The sequence below is a fragment of the Lissotriton helveticus genome, chromosome 10 (genome assembly GCF_964261635.1).
Source record: "Lissotriton helveticus chromosome 10, aLisHel1.1, whole genome shotgun sequence".
NCBI lineage: Eukaryota > Metazoa > Chordata > Amphibia > Caudata > Salamandridae > Lissotriton > Lissotriton helveticus.
In genome coordinates, this window is record NC_136071.1 from 347,900,175 (window position 1) to 347,913,507 (window position 13,333).

The 13,333-nt window shown below is 46.0% G+C and overlaps 1 protein-coding gene and 1 long non-coding RNA gene across 8 annotated transcripts in view; one reads left to right on the forward strand and one right to left on the reverse strand.

Moving 5' to 3' along the window:
• Positions 1-9,319, reverse strand: part of LOC144783806 (uncharacterized) — a 55,932-nt gene extending 46,613 nt beyond the window's left edge. Inside the window, exon 1 of one of the 2 annotated variants that reach the window (XR_013601603.1) lies at positions 9,157-9,319. This is a non-coding gene — a long non-coding RNA (uncharacterized LOC144783806). Of the gene's footprint in view, positions 1-7,547; positions 7,670-9,156 lie in introns of those variants that run through there. The other variant, XR_013601602.1, reaches the window with a different exon arrangement.
• The window catches only part of SCAP (SREBF chaperone), a 678,128-nt gene that overhangs the window by 586,366 nt on the left and 78,429 nt on the right, over positions 1-13,333 (forward strand). The window lies entirely within an intron of this gene.

Below are 13,333 nucleotides of genomic sequence, written 5' to 3' on the forward strand. Positions count from 1 at the left end.
CGGAAAATAGCTCCAGAAACTCCTTTGGAGTCATACAAGATCCCTCTAAAAAGAAAAAGAGACTCAGCAACCTCACCTGTTCTTTCTGAGCCTGTGGAGTCCTATGAACAAGACTATTCCTATGAGGATATAGGGGAGGGATACAATGAAGATGAGTTCAATTATCCTGCTGACACAGATCAGGATGAACAGCAAACCTGGACTGACCCTGTTGACCCTGGTGAGCCACAGACCACGCCTGACGCTCAGTCCTATACCATCAAAACCTCGCCTACTGAAAATACTGCTGCGTTTAACGCTTTGATTGAAAGGGCAGCCAAAAACCATGATGTGGACATGCGTGCTGACCCAGTAGAGGAGGACTTTTTGTTTGATACTTTCCTGACTTCGGAAAGATCAGTAAAAACATTGCCTATGCTGAAGGGTGTCCTTAAACACGCTACTGACATCTTCAAGGAGACCACAAGGGCACGGGTTGTAAACCCAAGGATTGAAAAGAAGTACCGGCCAGCACCTGTGGACCCTACGTACATCAAAGGCCAGCTCCCGTTGGACTCCCTCGTAGTGGCTAATGCTCGTAAAAGGGCAAACTCTCAAACCAGTGGTGATGCTCCCCCTCTGGACAAAGAATCCAAGATCTTTGAAGCATCTGGCAAGCGAGTAGCGGCTCAAGCAGCAAATACTTGGAGGATCTCCAACACACAAGCCCTATTAGCCAGATATGATAGGGCACACTACGACACGTTAGAGCAGCTACTGCAACACCTGCCTGAGGCTTATAAGGAGGGAGCAGAAATGCTGATACAGGAGGGGAAATTAATTTCCAATGCGTCTATCAAGTGTGCGCTAGGTGCAGCAGACACGGCAGCTAGGGCCATAAACACAAGTGTGATGCTTAGAAGGCATGCCTGGCTACGCATCTCTGGTTTTAAGTCGGAGATACAAACTACTTTACTCAACCAGCCGGTTAACCCTGATTTTCTCTTTGGCCCTGATGTAGACACAACCCTTGAGAAAATTAAAAAAGACACTGAGACAGCAAAATTCATGGGGGCTCTGCAGTCACAACAGTTCAGGGGCAGTTCCTTTCGTCGCTCCGGTAACAGGGGAGCCTCCAGAGGTCAAGCATCACAGCAAGCCCAATACAACAGAGGGGGCTCGCAGAACACCTATAACAAGAACAATAGGAGTGGCTATCGTGGGAACAGCACCAAAGGCAGAGGACGCGGAAATAATAATGCCAAATCTTCCGCCACCAATAAACAGTGACGTCTTGTCACTGCCCTCCGACCATATAACACCAGTCGGGGGAAGACTCCAGCAGTTCCTGCCAGTCTGGGAAGGCATAACCACAGACAGGTGGGTGAGAGAACTTATACAACACGGCTATTGTCTAGAGCTAACCTCCACTCCACCCAACATACCCCCAAGGCACCGTCCTATGTCCGCAGAGCACATGCACTTATTGCAGCAAGAAGTCCTCTGCATGCTGCAAAAAGGGGCCATAGAACTCGTGCCTTTAAATCAGCAGGGTACAGGGGTGTACTCACTGTACTTCTTAATCCCAAAAAAGGACGGGTCTCTCAGGCCCATTCTAGACCTCAGACCCCTGAACCAGTACATCTTGTCAGAACATTTTCACATGCTGACTTTACAACAAGTTCTACCATTGCTCAGTCAGGGAGACTTCCTAGCCACCCTAGACCTGAAAGACGCATATTTCCACAATCCCGTTCACCCAGGACACAGGAAATATCTCAAGTTCACCATAAACAACCAGCATTACCAGTTCAAGGTCCTGCCTTTCGAGGTCACTACTGCCCCCAGGGTGTTCACCAAGTGCTTAGCAACAGTGGCGGCGCACCTTCGGAGACAACACATCCATGTCTATCCTTATCTGGACGACTGGCTTGTTCAAGCAAAGTCAGCCCAGCAATGTGCCAGCCACATGTCCCGCACAATTCGTCTCCTACACAGTCTAGGATTTTCGCTGAATTACCCAAAATCACACCTTCAACCCGCACATATGCAACAGTACCTGGGTGCGACAGTCAACACTCTAACAGCGACAGCGCACCCAACCGCATCCAGAGTCAACATGCAATTGCTCATTCAGAAGTTCAGGCCACAACACTCGCTCCCAGCGCAGGTATTCATGCAGCTGATAGGTATGATGGCCTCCTGCATCTTTATAGTCCCTCACGCAAGGCTACACATGCGTCCGCTTCAGGAGTGCCTGGCATGACAGTGGAACCAGGCTCAAGGGCGTCTAAAATACCTAGTGTTGGTGACCAGTCGTGCATACAACTCTCTGCATTGGTGGAACACACAAAACCTTTGCAGGGGACGACCGTTCCAAGAGCCTGTACCACAGATAGTGCTGACAACGGACGCATCTCTCCAGGGTTGGGGAGCGCATGTCCTCCATTATACAGTGCAGGGACTATGGACAGTGCAGCAGCGAAAAATGCACATCAACCTGTTGGAGCTCATGGCAATTTTCATGGCAATGAAGGCCTTCAGGCTGCATCTGTGCAACAAAGTCGTGCTGATCCGGACGGACAACATGACTGCCATGTATTACATCCAGAAGCAGGGAGGCACGCACTCTCCACAATTGTCTCATCTAGCCCAGAGCATGTGGAAGTGGGCCATTCAAAGGAACATGTTCCTCATGGCGCAACATCTCCCAGGCAAAGACAACCAGATGGCGGACCTGCTCAGCAGGCACAGCCACCAGATGCACGAGTGGGAGATAACCCCTCAGTGCTCCAACCATATTTCCAGCAGAGGGGTCATCCAGAGATAGACCTATTCGCCACAAAGGAAAACGCAAAATGCCAAACCTTTGCCGCCAGGTTCCCGCACCCGCAGTCTCCGGGCAATGCGATATGGATGAACTGGTCAGGCAGATTTGCGTACGCTTTTCCTCCAGCACCGCTCATACCGCTAGTGGCACACAAACTGCGCCAGCACTCCATGACGCTCCTCCTAGTTGCTCCAACGTGGGCACGGGAAGCATGGTACACCACATTCCTAGAACTTTCAGTGGTGCCTCACCAACGTCTGCGACTCAAGCCCAGTCTCCTCATTCAGAACAGTGGAGACATTCAGCACCCAGATCCGCAACAGTTGGCCTTGCAATATGGCTCCTGAGGTCATAGTTTGGCTACCTCAACCTGCCCCCTGACTGTATGAACATCATCAAGGAGGCAAGAAGGCCTACAACCAGGGCATGCTATGCGGCCAAATGGAAGCGATTTGTCATTTACTGTTCTAATAATGACATAAATCCGCTGGATGCATCCACGCAAAACATTATATGTTATTTGTTGCACCTATACAGATGCAATCTGGCATATAGTTCCATTAGGATACATTTGGCCGCAATGGCAGCTTATCTTCAAAACAGACAGCATCTTTCTCTTTTTAGAGTGCCGGCCATTAAAGCTTTTATGGAAGGACTCAGAAGAGTGATTCCTCCCAGACACCCTCCTTCACCTGTCTGGAATCTGAACATAGTTCTCACCAGACTAATGGGACCACCCTTTGAACCTCTTCACTCTTGTGAGATACAGTTTCTAACATGGAAAGTGGCTTTTCTAGTGGCAATAACATCGCTAAGGAGAGTTAGTGAGCTTCAAGCCCTAACTATTCAAGAGCCTTTCATACAAATTCATGCTAATCGGGTGGTGCTGCGTACCAACCCGAAATTAATGCCTAAGGTGGTGTCGCAGTTCCACATTAACCAAACCATAGAACTGCCCGTTTTCTTCCCAAATCCAGACTCGGTAGCAGACAGAGCTCTGCACACGCTAGATGTCAAAAGAGCTCTCCTGTATTACATAGACAGGACAAAGGATTTCAGGAAGACTAAGCAACTGTTTGTTGCCTTCTCTCCACAACACAAAGGCAACCCCATTTCAAAGTCAGGTATAGCCAGATGGATCGTTAAGTGCATACAAATCTGTTATCAAAAAGCAAAACGCACATTAATAGTTCCCCCAAGAGCGCATTCCACACGCAAGTTAGGGGCATCCATGGCTTTCCTAGGTAACATTCCTCTAGAGGATATATGTAGAGCAGCCACATGGACCACCATACACACATTCACCTAACACTACTGCGTGGATGTACACTCCAAACAGCAAGCTGCTGTAGGTCAGGCTGTTCTCAGAACTCTTTTTCAGACTGCTGCAGCTGGCACGGGCAACCGCCGCTAAGGAGGATACTGCTATTTATTCTATGCATGGATATAAATTCAGCAGCCCACATGCCTCGAACGGAATATGCTACTTACCAGTATGCATCTGTTCTTGGCATGTAGGGCTGCTGACATTTATATCGCCCGCCCTCCTCCCCGGTGCCTGTCGCAGCTGTAGCACTCAGAATCATTCTCAGGCAAGGTCATCACTTACTGTATTACACTCCATCTCTGCCACAATGGCGAAAAACAATCTGAAGATGGAGAGGATGCCCATGCGCACTGTAGTCCAAGGGAGGAGCCACCTATCTCGTGATACTTCGAAGACTCTTCCTGGACAACAATGTGCAATCATCCGGACCCAACACTAGGCGGCGATCTATGCATAGATATAAATGTCAGCAGCCCTACATGCCAAGAACAGATGCATACTGGTAAGTAGCATATTCCTTTTTTAGGTCAGGCAGTGGTCCCAGGGACCTCTGCCTGCCCTTAGAAAATGAAACGAAAACATTTCATTTTCTTTTTTTTAAATGCATGGTAAACAGGCTGCATTTTTGTTTTAACTGCTTTATTTAAAGGAGTCCGAGACATGGTGGCCTGCAGAGCCCAGCAGGCCACCATCACTGGGAGGGCTGGCATTCCCAATGGGCTCGCAAATTGTGAGAGGCTCATTAATATTAATGAACCTCGCAATTTGCGACCCCATTGGGAATCCCAAACAGTGTTAAACACGCTGTGGTACATTTCATTTAGCGACTCGCAATTTGCCACTCCAATGTGTCGCCAATTGCGAGGCGCTAAATTAAGTGGTCGTACATCTGGCCCCAAAATCCTTAGTACTTTAGTAGAGTATAATGATACCTTTCATCACCATTCATTTTTTGACAGGTGGGAACGCCACCCCCACCCCCACCCCCGGAAGTGACGTAGGAGCCGGAAGTCCCGCCCCCCAGAAGTCCCGCCCCCCAGAAGTCCCGCCCCCCAGAAGTCCCACCCCCTGAAGTCCCGCCCCCTGAAGTCCCACCCACGGAAGACCTGCCCCCGGAAGTCCCGCCCCCTGAAGTCCCACCCACGGAAGACCTGGCCCCGGAAGTCCCACCCCCAGAAGTCCTGCCCCCCTAAGTCCCGCCCCCCCTGAAGTCCCACCCACAGAAGCCCCGCCCCAGAAGCACCGCCCCTAGAAGACCTGCCCCCGGAAGTCCTGAGTCGGAAGTCCATGGCCGGAAGTCCAGCACATGTGGGGCAATCCAGGAAGTGGGGCAGGGGTAATGTGTGTGAGTGCCCTTCACACAGGAATTAATGGATGTGTATGTGTGTCAATGGTGTAGAGTGGTGGTGCGGGTGTGGCTAGGGCTAGCGGCAAGGTAGGCAGTAGGGCCTAAAGGTGTGTTTAGGGTTGTGGGATGGATGAGCAGAGACTTACCTGTGTGCGCCATGTTTGTTGGGCAAGGAGGGACATGTCTGGGCATGCAGAGACATGTCTGGGCATGTTCAGCGGGTAGGTGTGACGGCAGTCTGGTGTTGCATGAGCAGCGGCGAGGTCCATCTGTGGAATGGGGCCCTAGAGTGCTGCAGGGTCTTTTTTGGGAGATAGGCCAGCCCCTAGGAGGCGTTTCTTTTTACATGAGTGTGGCGTAATGGGAATGATAAACATGGCCATCTTGTAAATCAGCAGCATGGGGCTGGCAACATGTCCATGCATTGTTCTGTAACATGGAGGACGGTCATGCATCAGCCCCAGACTGCTAGGCTGCCATTGCAATATTTTGCACAACCTAACTTTTAAAGTGTCTGGTGTAAAATGACACTAATTATAAATATTTTAAGGTCTCAGATATAAAATGAAGCCAGTTATGAAAAATAAAGACAAGTGCTGTCCAATTGTCATTTCTTTCTATGAGCGTGTAATGTGTTAGGGATAATAAACAGGGGGCCAGGATGTAATGCAGCTGTGGGCTGTGTAACAGACCAGGGCGTAGTTTTTTTAGCCTCTGTAATGTGTTGTCACAAACCTAAACTGCAGGGTTGCTGGTGCAACATCATGCACAGCCAAAGTTGAAAGTCTCTGATGTAAGTGCCAGTAATTATGAAAGAAAAGTAAATAAATATTTTAAAGGCTCTGATGTAAAATAATGCCGGTTATGAAAAGGAAAATAAAATAAATGTTATGCAATTGTGGCTTTTTTCTACGTGGGAGTAATGTGTTAGGGATGATAAACAGGGGCCAGTATGTAAGGCAGCTGGGGGCTGTGTAACTGACCCTTGCAGGGTTCTTTAACAGGGTAATGTGTGTTGCCACAAACTTATGTTGTAAGGTTGCTGGTGCAACACCATACACAGCCTAACTTTAAAATCTTTGGTGTAAATGACACTAATTATGAAAATAAAAAATAAAAAATTATATAAATAAGGACATGTGTTATGCAGCCGAGGCTGAGCTCAACGTATGAGTGAGAGGGCAGGGCTGCTAAACGTGGCACTCTTGTAAAGCACACGTCAGGGTACAGCAACATGGACAGGCATATTTTTGTAACTGTAAAATAGTCTGCTACAGCCCATAAAGGGTTGGATGGCGCAAGTGTCACAAAAGGGGGCAAACCAGCCATGGTGATGTAACAGGGTGAGAAAAAATGCTGGTGCAACACAGAAAGAGCAGGACGAACAAGAGGCTCATAAGAGCGGCAAAACTAAAATGTAAGTTTGCTGATGTAACATTCTGCCGCCTAATTTTAAACAGTCTAAAAGACTGCAAAGACACGAAGAGGCTTCTACATAAGAGTCAGCTGGCAAGGACTGATAAGCATGACAGAGGCAAAGAAAGTATGACATTTTCAAAGGCGCTCTTTTACATTTGGGAGGCTGCAGAAAAAAATTGAAGTGTAATACGTAAGCTCTCTCTCTCGCCACGAGTTTCCCGCCTGTTAGAGGGAGCCTACAAGACTGCTTTATCAGAATGTAACATATATGAGTGTACAACATTTTTAAGGCGAGCTTTTACACTTTGGTCTGGTTAACACGTAAACTCTCTTCTTTGCCATAAGTTCCAGCCAGTCTAGAGGACGACTCCATGGGCTTTTATCAGATTGTAACAGGTATAAAAATAGGGACATAACTTAAACACACACTGGCACTCTGACAAGTGTTTTGGAGTACCTAAATGCATCTTTGTGAGTGAACAGACTTCGACAGAAGACCAGGTGTAGTGTGTGTGTCCTCCACACAGGAAATATTGGATGTGTAGGTGTATCATAGGTGTAGAGTGATGGTGAGGGCTGCCCGGGGCTGGCTGCAAGGCTACTAGGGGTGTTTAGGGTTATGGGATGGGTGAGCAGAGACTTACCTGTGTGCGCTATTTTGGTGGGGCAAGCAGGCATATGTCTGGGCATGGATGGACATGTCTGGGCATTTTCAGCGGCTAGTTGCGGCTGCAGGCTGGTGTTGTTTGAGCAGTGTCGATGTCCATCTGTGGAATGGGAGTGTTGCAGGGTCTTTTTGGAGGTAGGTCAGCCCCCTAGGAGGCGTGGCTGATGCCTATGGAGCTCCTGAGTGGTGGCCTGTGGTGTAGGGGCGTAGCCATAGCCAACCAAGGGCAGGACTTCCATTGGGCCCAGAAGAGGCGGGAAGCTAGACTGTTTGTTTGCTGGGGCAGTAATTTTGCCGCCTAATTTTAAAAAGTCTCTGCTGTAAAATGACAGTAGTTATGAAAATAAAATAAAAATGAATAAAAACATGTGTTATGCAATTGTGGCTTCTTTTCTATGTGTGTGTGTGTGTGTGTGTATAATGTGTAAGGTATGATAAACGTGGCTATCATGTAAAGCAACAGCTGTGGACTGTGTAATAGGCCAGGGCACTGTTTGTAACATGGTGGAGTATGCTGCAGCAACCCTAGACTGTTAGTTTGCCAATGCAATATTTTGTATAGCCTAACTTTAAAGTCTCTGGTGTAAAATGATGCCGGTTATGAAAGGGAAAAATAAAATAAATAAATATTTTAAAGTCTCTGATGTAAAAATGATGCCGGTTATGAAAAAGAAAATAAATAAAATAAAGACGTGTTATGCAATTGTGGCTTCTTTCTACGTGGGAGTAATGTGTTAGGTATGATGAACATGGCTATCATGTAAAGCAACAGCTGTGGACTGTGTAACAGGCCAGTGCATGGTTCTTTAATAGGGTAATGTGTGTTGCCACAAACCTATGTTGTAAGGTTGCTGGTGCAACACCATGCACAGCCTAACTTTAAAGTCTCTGGTGCATAATGATGCGGGTTATGAAAAGGAAAAATAAATAAATAAATATTTTAAAGTCTCTGATGTAAAATGATGCCAGTTATGAACAGGAAAATAAGTGCGTATTTTACACCTTTGGAGTGTGCAGAGAAAAAAAATTGAAATGCATCACGTAAACTCTATTTCCATGAGTTTTCCGCCTGTCTAGTACACGACAAGGCTTCTACGTGAGGAGAGAGGTGGCATGGACTGATAAGCATGGGAGTCTTGCAAAAAGTGGCGCTGAGGGTCTACAAATATGCACAGTCATGATGTTCTAAGACAGGGAGAGGTCGGTGAAAGTATTAGATTTTTACACCTTGGGAGCGTGCAGAGAAAAAATTTAAATAGGGACGCAACTACACTTGCACTCTGAAATTTCTTGGAGCACCTAATTGTATCTTTTCGGCTAAACAGGCTTTGGTAGAAGACTACAGAGTTAACATGGCGCAGAGGGGAAACAGCCACCCTGATGAAACACACTCTATACTTAATGTAAGTAGCTATGGATCTTGTTTTATTCTTAAGGCAGTTCTGGTATTTGTTAAAAACTTTAGACAAGGAATAACTGTAAAATAAGCATGCATATAGGTATTATTGTAGTACTATATCATAGAGACCTAACAGCTTTAAGAGGGTAGAAATTACAAAACGAAACAATGCCTTTTATACACATACCTTAAGTGTTGGTGGTCTTCAGGATATGTACGATGTGGTAGGGCCGCCTAAAAGCCGGCATCTGCTGTATTACAAGGGTCCATTTGTGGTAGGTGCACTGGCTGCTGCTCTGCGCACTTGTTCTACCCCAGATACTAAATTTAATTGACTGCTTGCCTTCCCCTGCTGCATCTCCTGGGAGCACACTCCTCAGCATACTGATACACGATCTTTACTTAACACAGCTTGCATTGCAGTACTTGTAGTGCTGGCTATTCTCAGTCTCATACTGTTTAGGGGCTGTACAGTAATGTTATTGGGAAATCGACAATGACAATACTTCCTATCAACATTCTATGCATTTTCGCATTCATTTGAGAAGACTATTGATGTTTTCAGGGTGAGTGTGCCATGAGGCTCCTAGGCTAGTCCATTTGTATTTACAGCAACCAGGATACAAAGTGCACATCAGAGGGCTCAGACAACACCACTGCATTTAACGATTACAGACGGGGCATGACATTCCTCAGCACACTGCCATTGTATCCCCTTATTTGGCACCGCTGATAGCCTCCTCGTGATTGTCTTCTGTTCAGTCGACTGCTGTATTGACAATACTGTTTTATTGTAGTTTTACTGCTTTGAGACCATGGCTCATGGATACACAGGTTTTTCTCTCTTGATCTCAGTTGCAAAAATTGTGCTCTGTAGACCATTCTTCGCAGTGGTTAATTTGTAAAAAATAAGCGCCGGGGATCATGTCAGGAGGCAGCTTTCACCAGCCCATTTCTCCTGTTAGCATGTCCTAAAACAGAACCAACTACGAAAGTGGGGAGAGGATGTGGCGTAATGGCCAGAGTGGCTGACTTTGGCGCAGGGAACCAGGTATGAGCCACGGCATCGGCTCAACATCCTGTGATTCTGGGCAAATTACTTAATCTCTCTATGCATAAATGAACGTGTCCTTAAATGGTGCTAATGAAAAGCACTGGTGTTGATGATTAAGCGCCGGCTGAGCACCGGAAAACACCGGCTCAAATTCTTCTGCTTCTTTGTGCTAGAGCTAAAACATACTGGAACCTGTCAATCTGTGGAAGCTATTCCTAAATGAAAGGGCCTTGAAATACATGTGCTGAGGCAGGAGGACAGATCCATACTCCCCATACACAGAGTATACTCCTTGTGTTGTACATTCCCAAAGGTGCAATCCAGTGTAGATAGAAAAACACAACATTTTTTTTGTCCACACCTATGTCACTCATGATTACCAACAAATGGTGCCCCGGGTGTTGGAACTAGGGGTGCAGCAGGTGGTACAGCACCCTCAGACCTGGAAGGAGTTAAGAAAGGTGATGGAAAACAGTGAAACCTTTCAATCTGTGACATTTTCAAACAGCATTACCAATGTGCTCAAAAGCAGTGAAAGATCAACGGAAATTAAGAAGAGCCCAGAGAACAAAGGTATGCCACTCTTGTGAGTGGATGATATCAGATTACAAGAACGAGGCACATGAAAGGCGCCAATGTAACCAATAGCACATTTTTTAAAGTTTGCCAACATCGCAAACAAGAATAATTTGAGTCTTTTAATTGGGAAATGTGGAGACAGACATGTGTTAAAGTAGGGTGGGAAAACAAACCATTCCACAAATTATTTTACCCAGTCGTGCATGCATGGCTAAAACCACTCTGATTTATTAACAGTCTCTTCTAAGTAACTCAGTTCTTTAATATATATATATATATTTTTTTAAATAAATTGACAGTGTATTCACGTTTCATAATATTGCACCATAATGCAAACTGAACCACATTTTCACTAAAAAGGTCACAGACTATCATTCACCCGCTTCCATCCCTTCAGCACCCCACTCAAAACTTTTTTGTCATGCTCATTTGATACCCTTGCTTGTTCAGTAACAGCATGAAGCTTTAAGAACACCTACAGTTTTAGTGTGCTGAAGCACCTGGTCAGCAGCCTGAATCAGAAAGGTGTTCTGGCATCACTGATGGTTTTTCAGAGCTCATGTGACATCGTTCAACAGATGACCCCTTTCAAACTCCCTGAGAAGCAGATCCTACGTTGGTTCATGCCGTAGAGCACTTCTGCTGATGAGTCTAGACCTTCCATATTTTAGATGACAGAAGATTTTTGTTTTCCAAATCCTCGTGCAATTAAAAGTGTCTCAGACCAAGGTAGACATCCCTCAATCACCATAGCGACCTTTAAAATCTACATACTTAGTGTGACAAAATAGGACTTTCTGTGGTGTATTGAGCCGAAGAAGAAAATGGACTAGGATGTCCAGAAAGCGAGGAAGTAAACATGATACTGTGTTAGTAGCAACCGTGCAAATAGGAAAGAACTCTTTGTTATATTATGGTAGGTGTTTTTATTTAGCCACCCTAAACTATTTACATGGTCTGTTAACACCCTTAAGTGTTATGTCAGTTTGCTCTCCAACAGAAGGTTCATTTATTGTGGAAATCAGACTTGTGTATTCCTGACTTGTTGTCAGCGTGTTTGTGGGGTCTTGCTCAGTTTGCACTGTTGTGGTGTGTCTCTATCCATGAGCCTCGAGTTTATTGTTTGTCCAATTTGTGGAGTAAACAAGCGGATGCCTCTGGGGGAGGGCGGCATGGTTTGCATTATATTTTTATATTATACTACAGCTCTGTATGGCCCAGCAGTGTGAGGGTTTGCTTGAAGAGTTTTGCCGGAGGAGTTTTGCTGTAATAGATAGTAGGTTTACAGTAGATGTTGAACACCCTCATTTTCTGTGTAAGACCTGTGTCTTGTTGTAACTTGGGTAAAGAAGCAGGTTGGTATGGTTTAGGCTAATGTGGTGTTGCAGTGGAGGGTGTAGGGTGGTGTGGGGAGTCAAGTGTGGTTTTGGCTATTGTACTACATTGGGTTTATAGTAATTACATTGCAATTTAGGGTGGTAAGGTGAGGTATGGTGTTATGTGGCATTTGGTGATGTGGTACACAGACCTTTAAGGTGAGACGTAATGATATGTTGTGCCAAAGTCTGAGAAAGTGTGGCATGGCGTGGTATTGTGTGTGTTGAGAGTGGTATGGTACTGAGAGAGAGGGTCTTGAAAATTGATTTTGTGACATGATGGAATATGTTGGTGTATGATATAATGTGCTGGAGTGAGATAGACTGGAGTGGAGTAGTGCAATATGAGATTGTCTTGTGTGGTATGTTGGTGTGTTCAGTGGTGCGGTGTGGTGATATGTACTAAGGAAACTTTGTTGTTGTATAGTCCTGCTGTGCTGTGATGTTGCATGTAATTACGCTTATCTGGATAGTTGTGGTATTGAAAGGTATGTATACTGCATGGTGTGGTATAGTCTGACGTGGAACCATAGGGAACTATGGGAGGGGTTGATGGGTGCGTGGGGTGCAATATGATAGCATGTGATGTGGCTTGGTATAAAGTGTGGGATGTTATAATCTGGTATAAGTATACTTGTATCCGGTGGGTCAATGTGTAGGATGTTGCGTTTTGGTGTAGTGTACATTAGTGTGGTGTTAGGTTTTGTGTTGCTGTGTGGCATATGTGGTATGGTGAACAGGGAGGTGTGTTGTGGTGCAGTAGGGTGTGTTGTGTTGTATACCATAGAATGTAATGGTCATGTGTGGAGGTATGAAGTCAACGTGGGTGCTGTGAGGTACGGCAACGGGCCTGGGTATATGGTTGTAGTGAGTGGGTGCAGTGTAGAGTTGTTGTGTGAGATGATGGGTGGTGGTCTCATTTAGGATTTCACCCTTGTTCCCCAGCAGCTGGGGTGCTATCCGGTAAGGTGTGAATTGATCTGGACTAACGTTTTGTGGGAGGCAGACATTATAATCAGTGAGCTTAACACCACACTATATTGTGTTCAGCACAATGCAACTCACCTCACAAAACGTTAGTCCAGATCAATTCACACCTTACCGGATAGCACCCCAGCTGCTGGGGAACAAGGGTGAAATCCTAAATGAGACCACCACCCATCATCTCACACAACAACTCTACACTGCACCCACTCACTACAACCATATACCCAGGCCCGTTGCCGTACCTCACAGCACCCACGTTGACTTCATACCTCCACACATGACCATACATTCTATGGTATACAACACAACACACCCTACAGCACCACAACACACCTCCCTGTTCACCATACCACATATGCCACACAGCA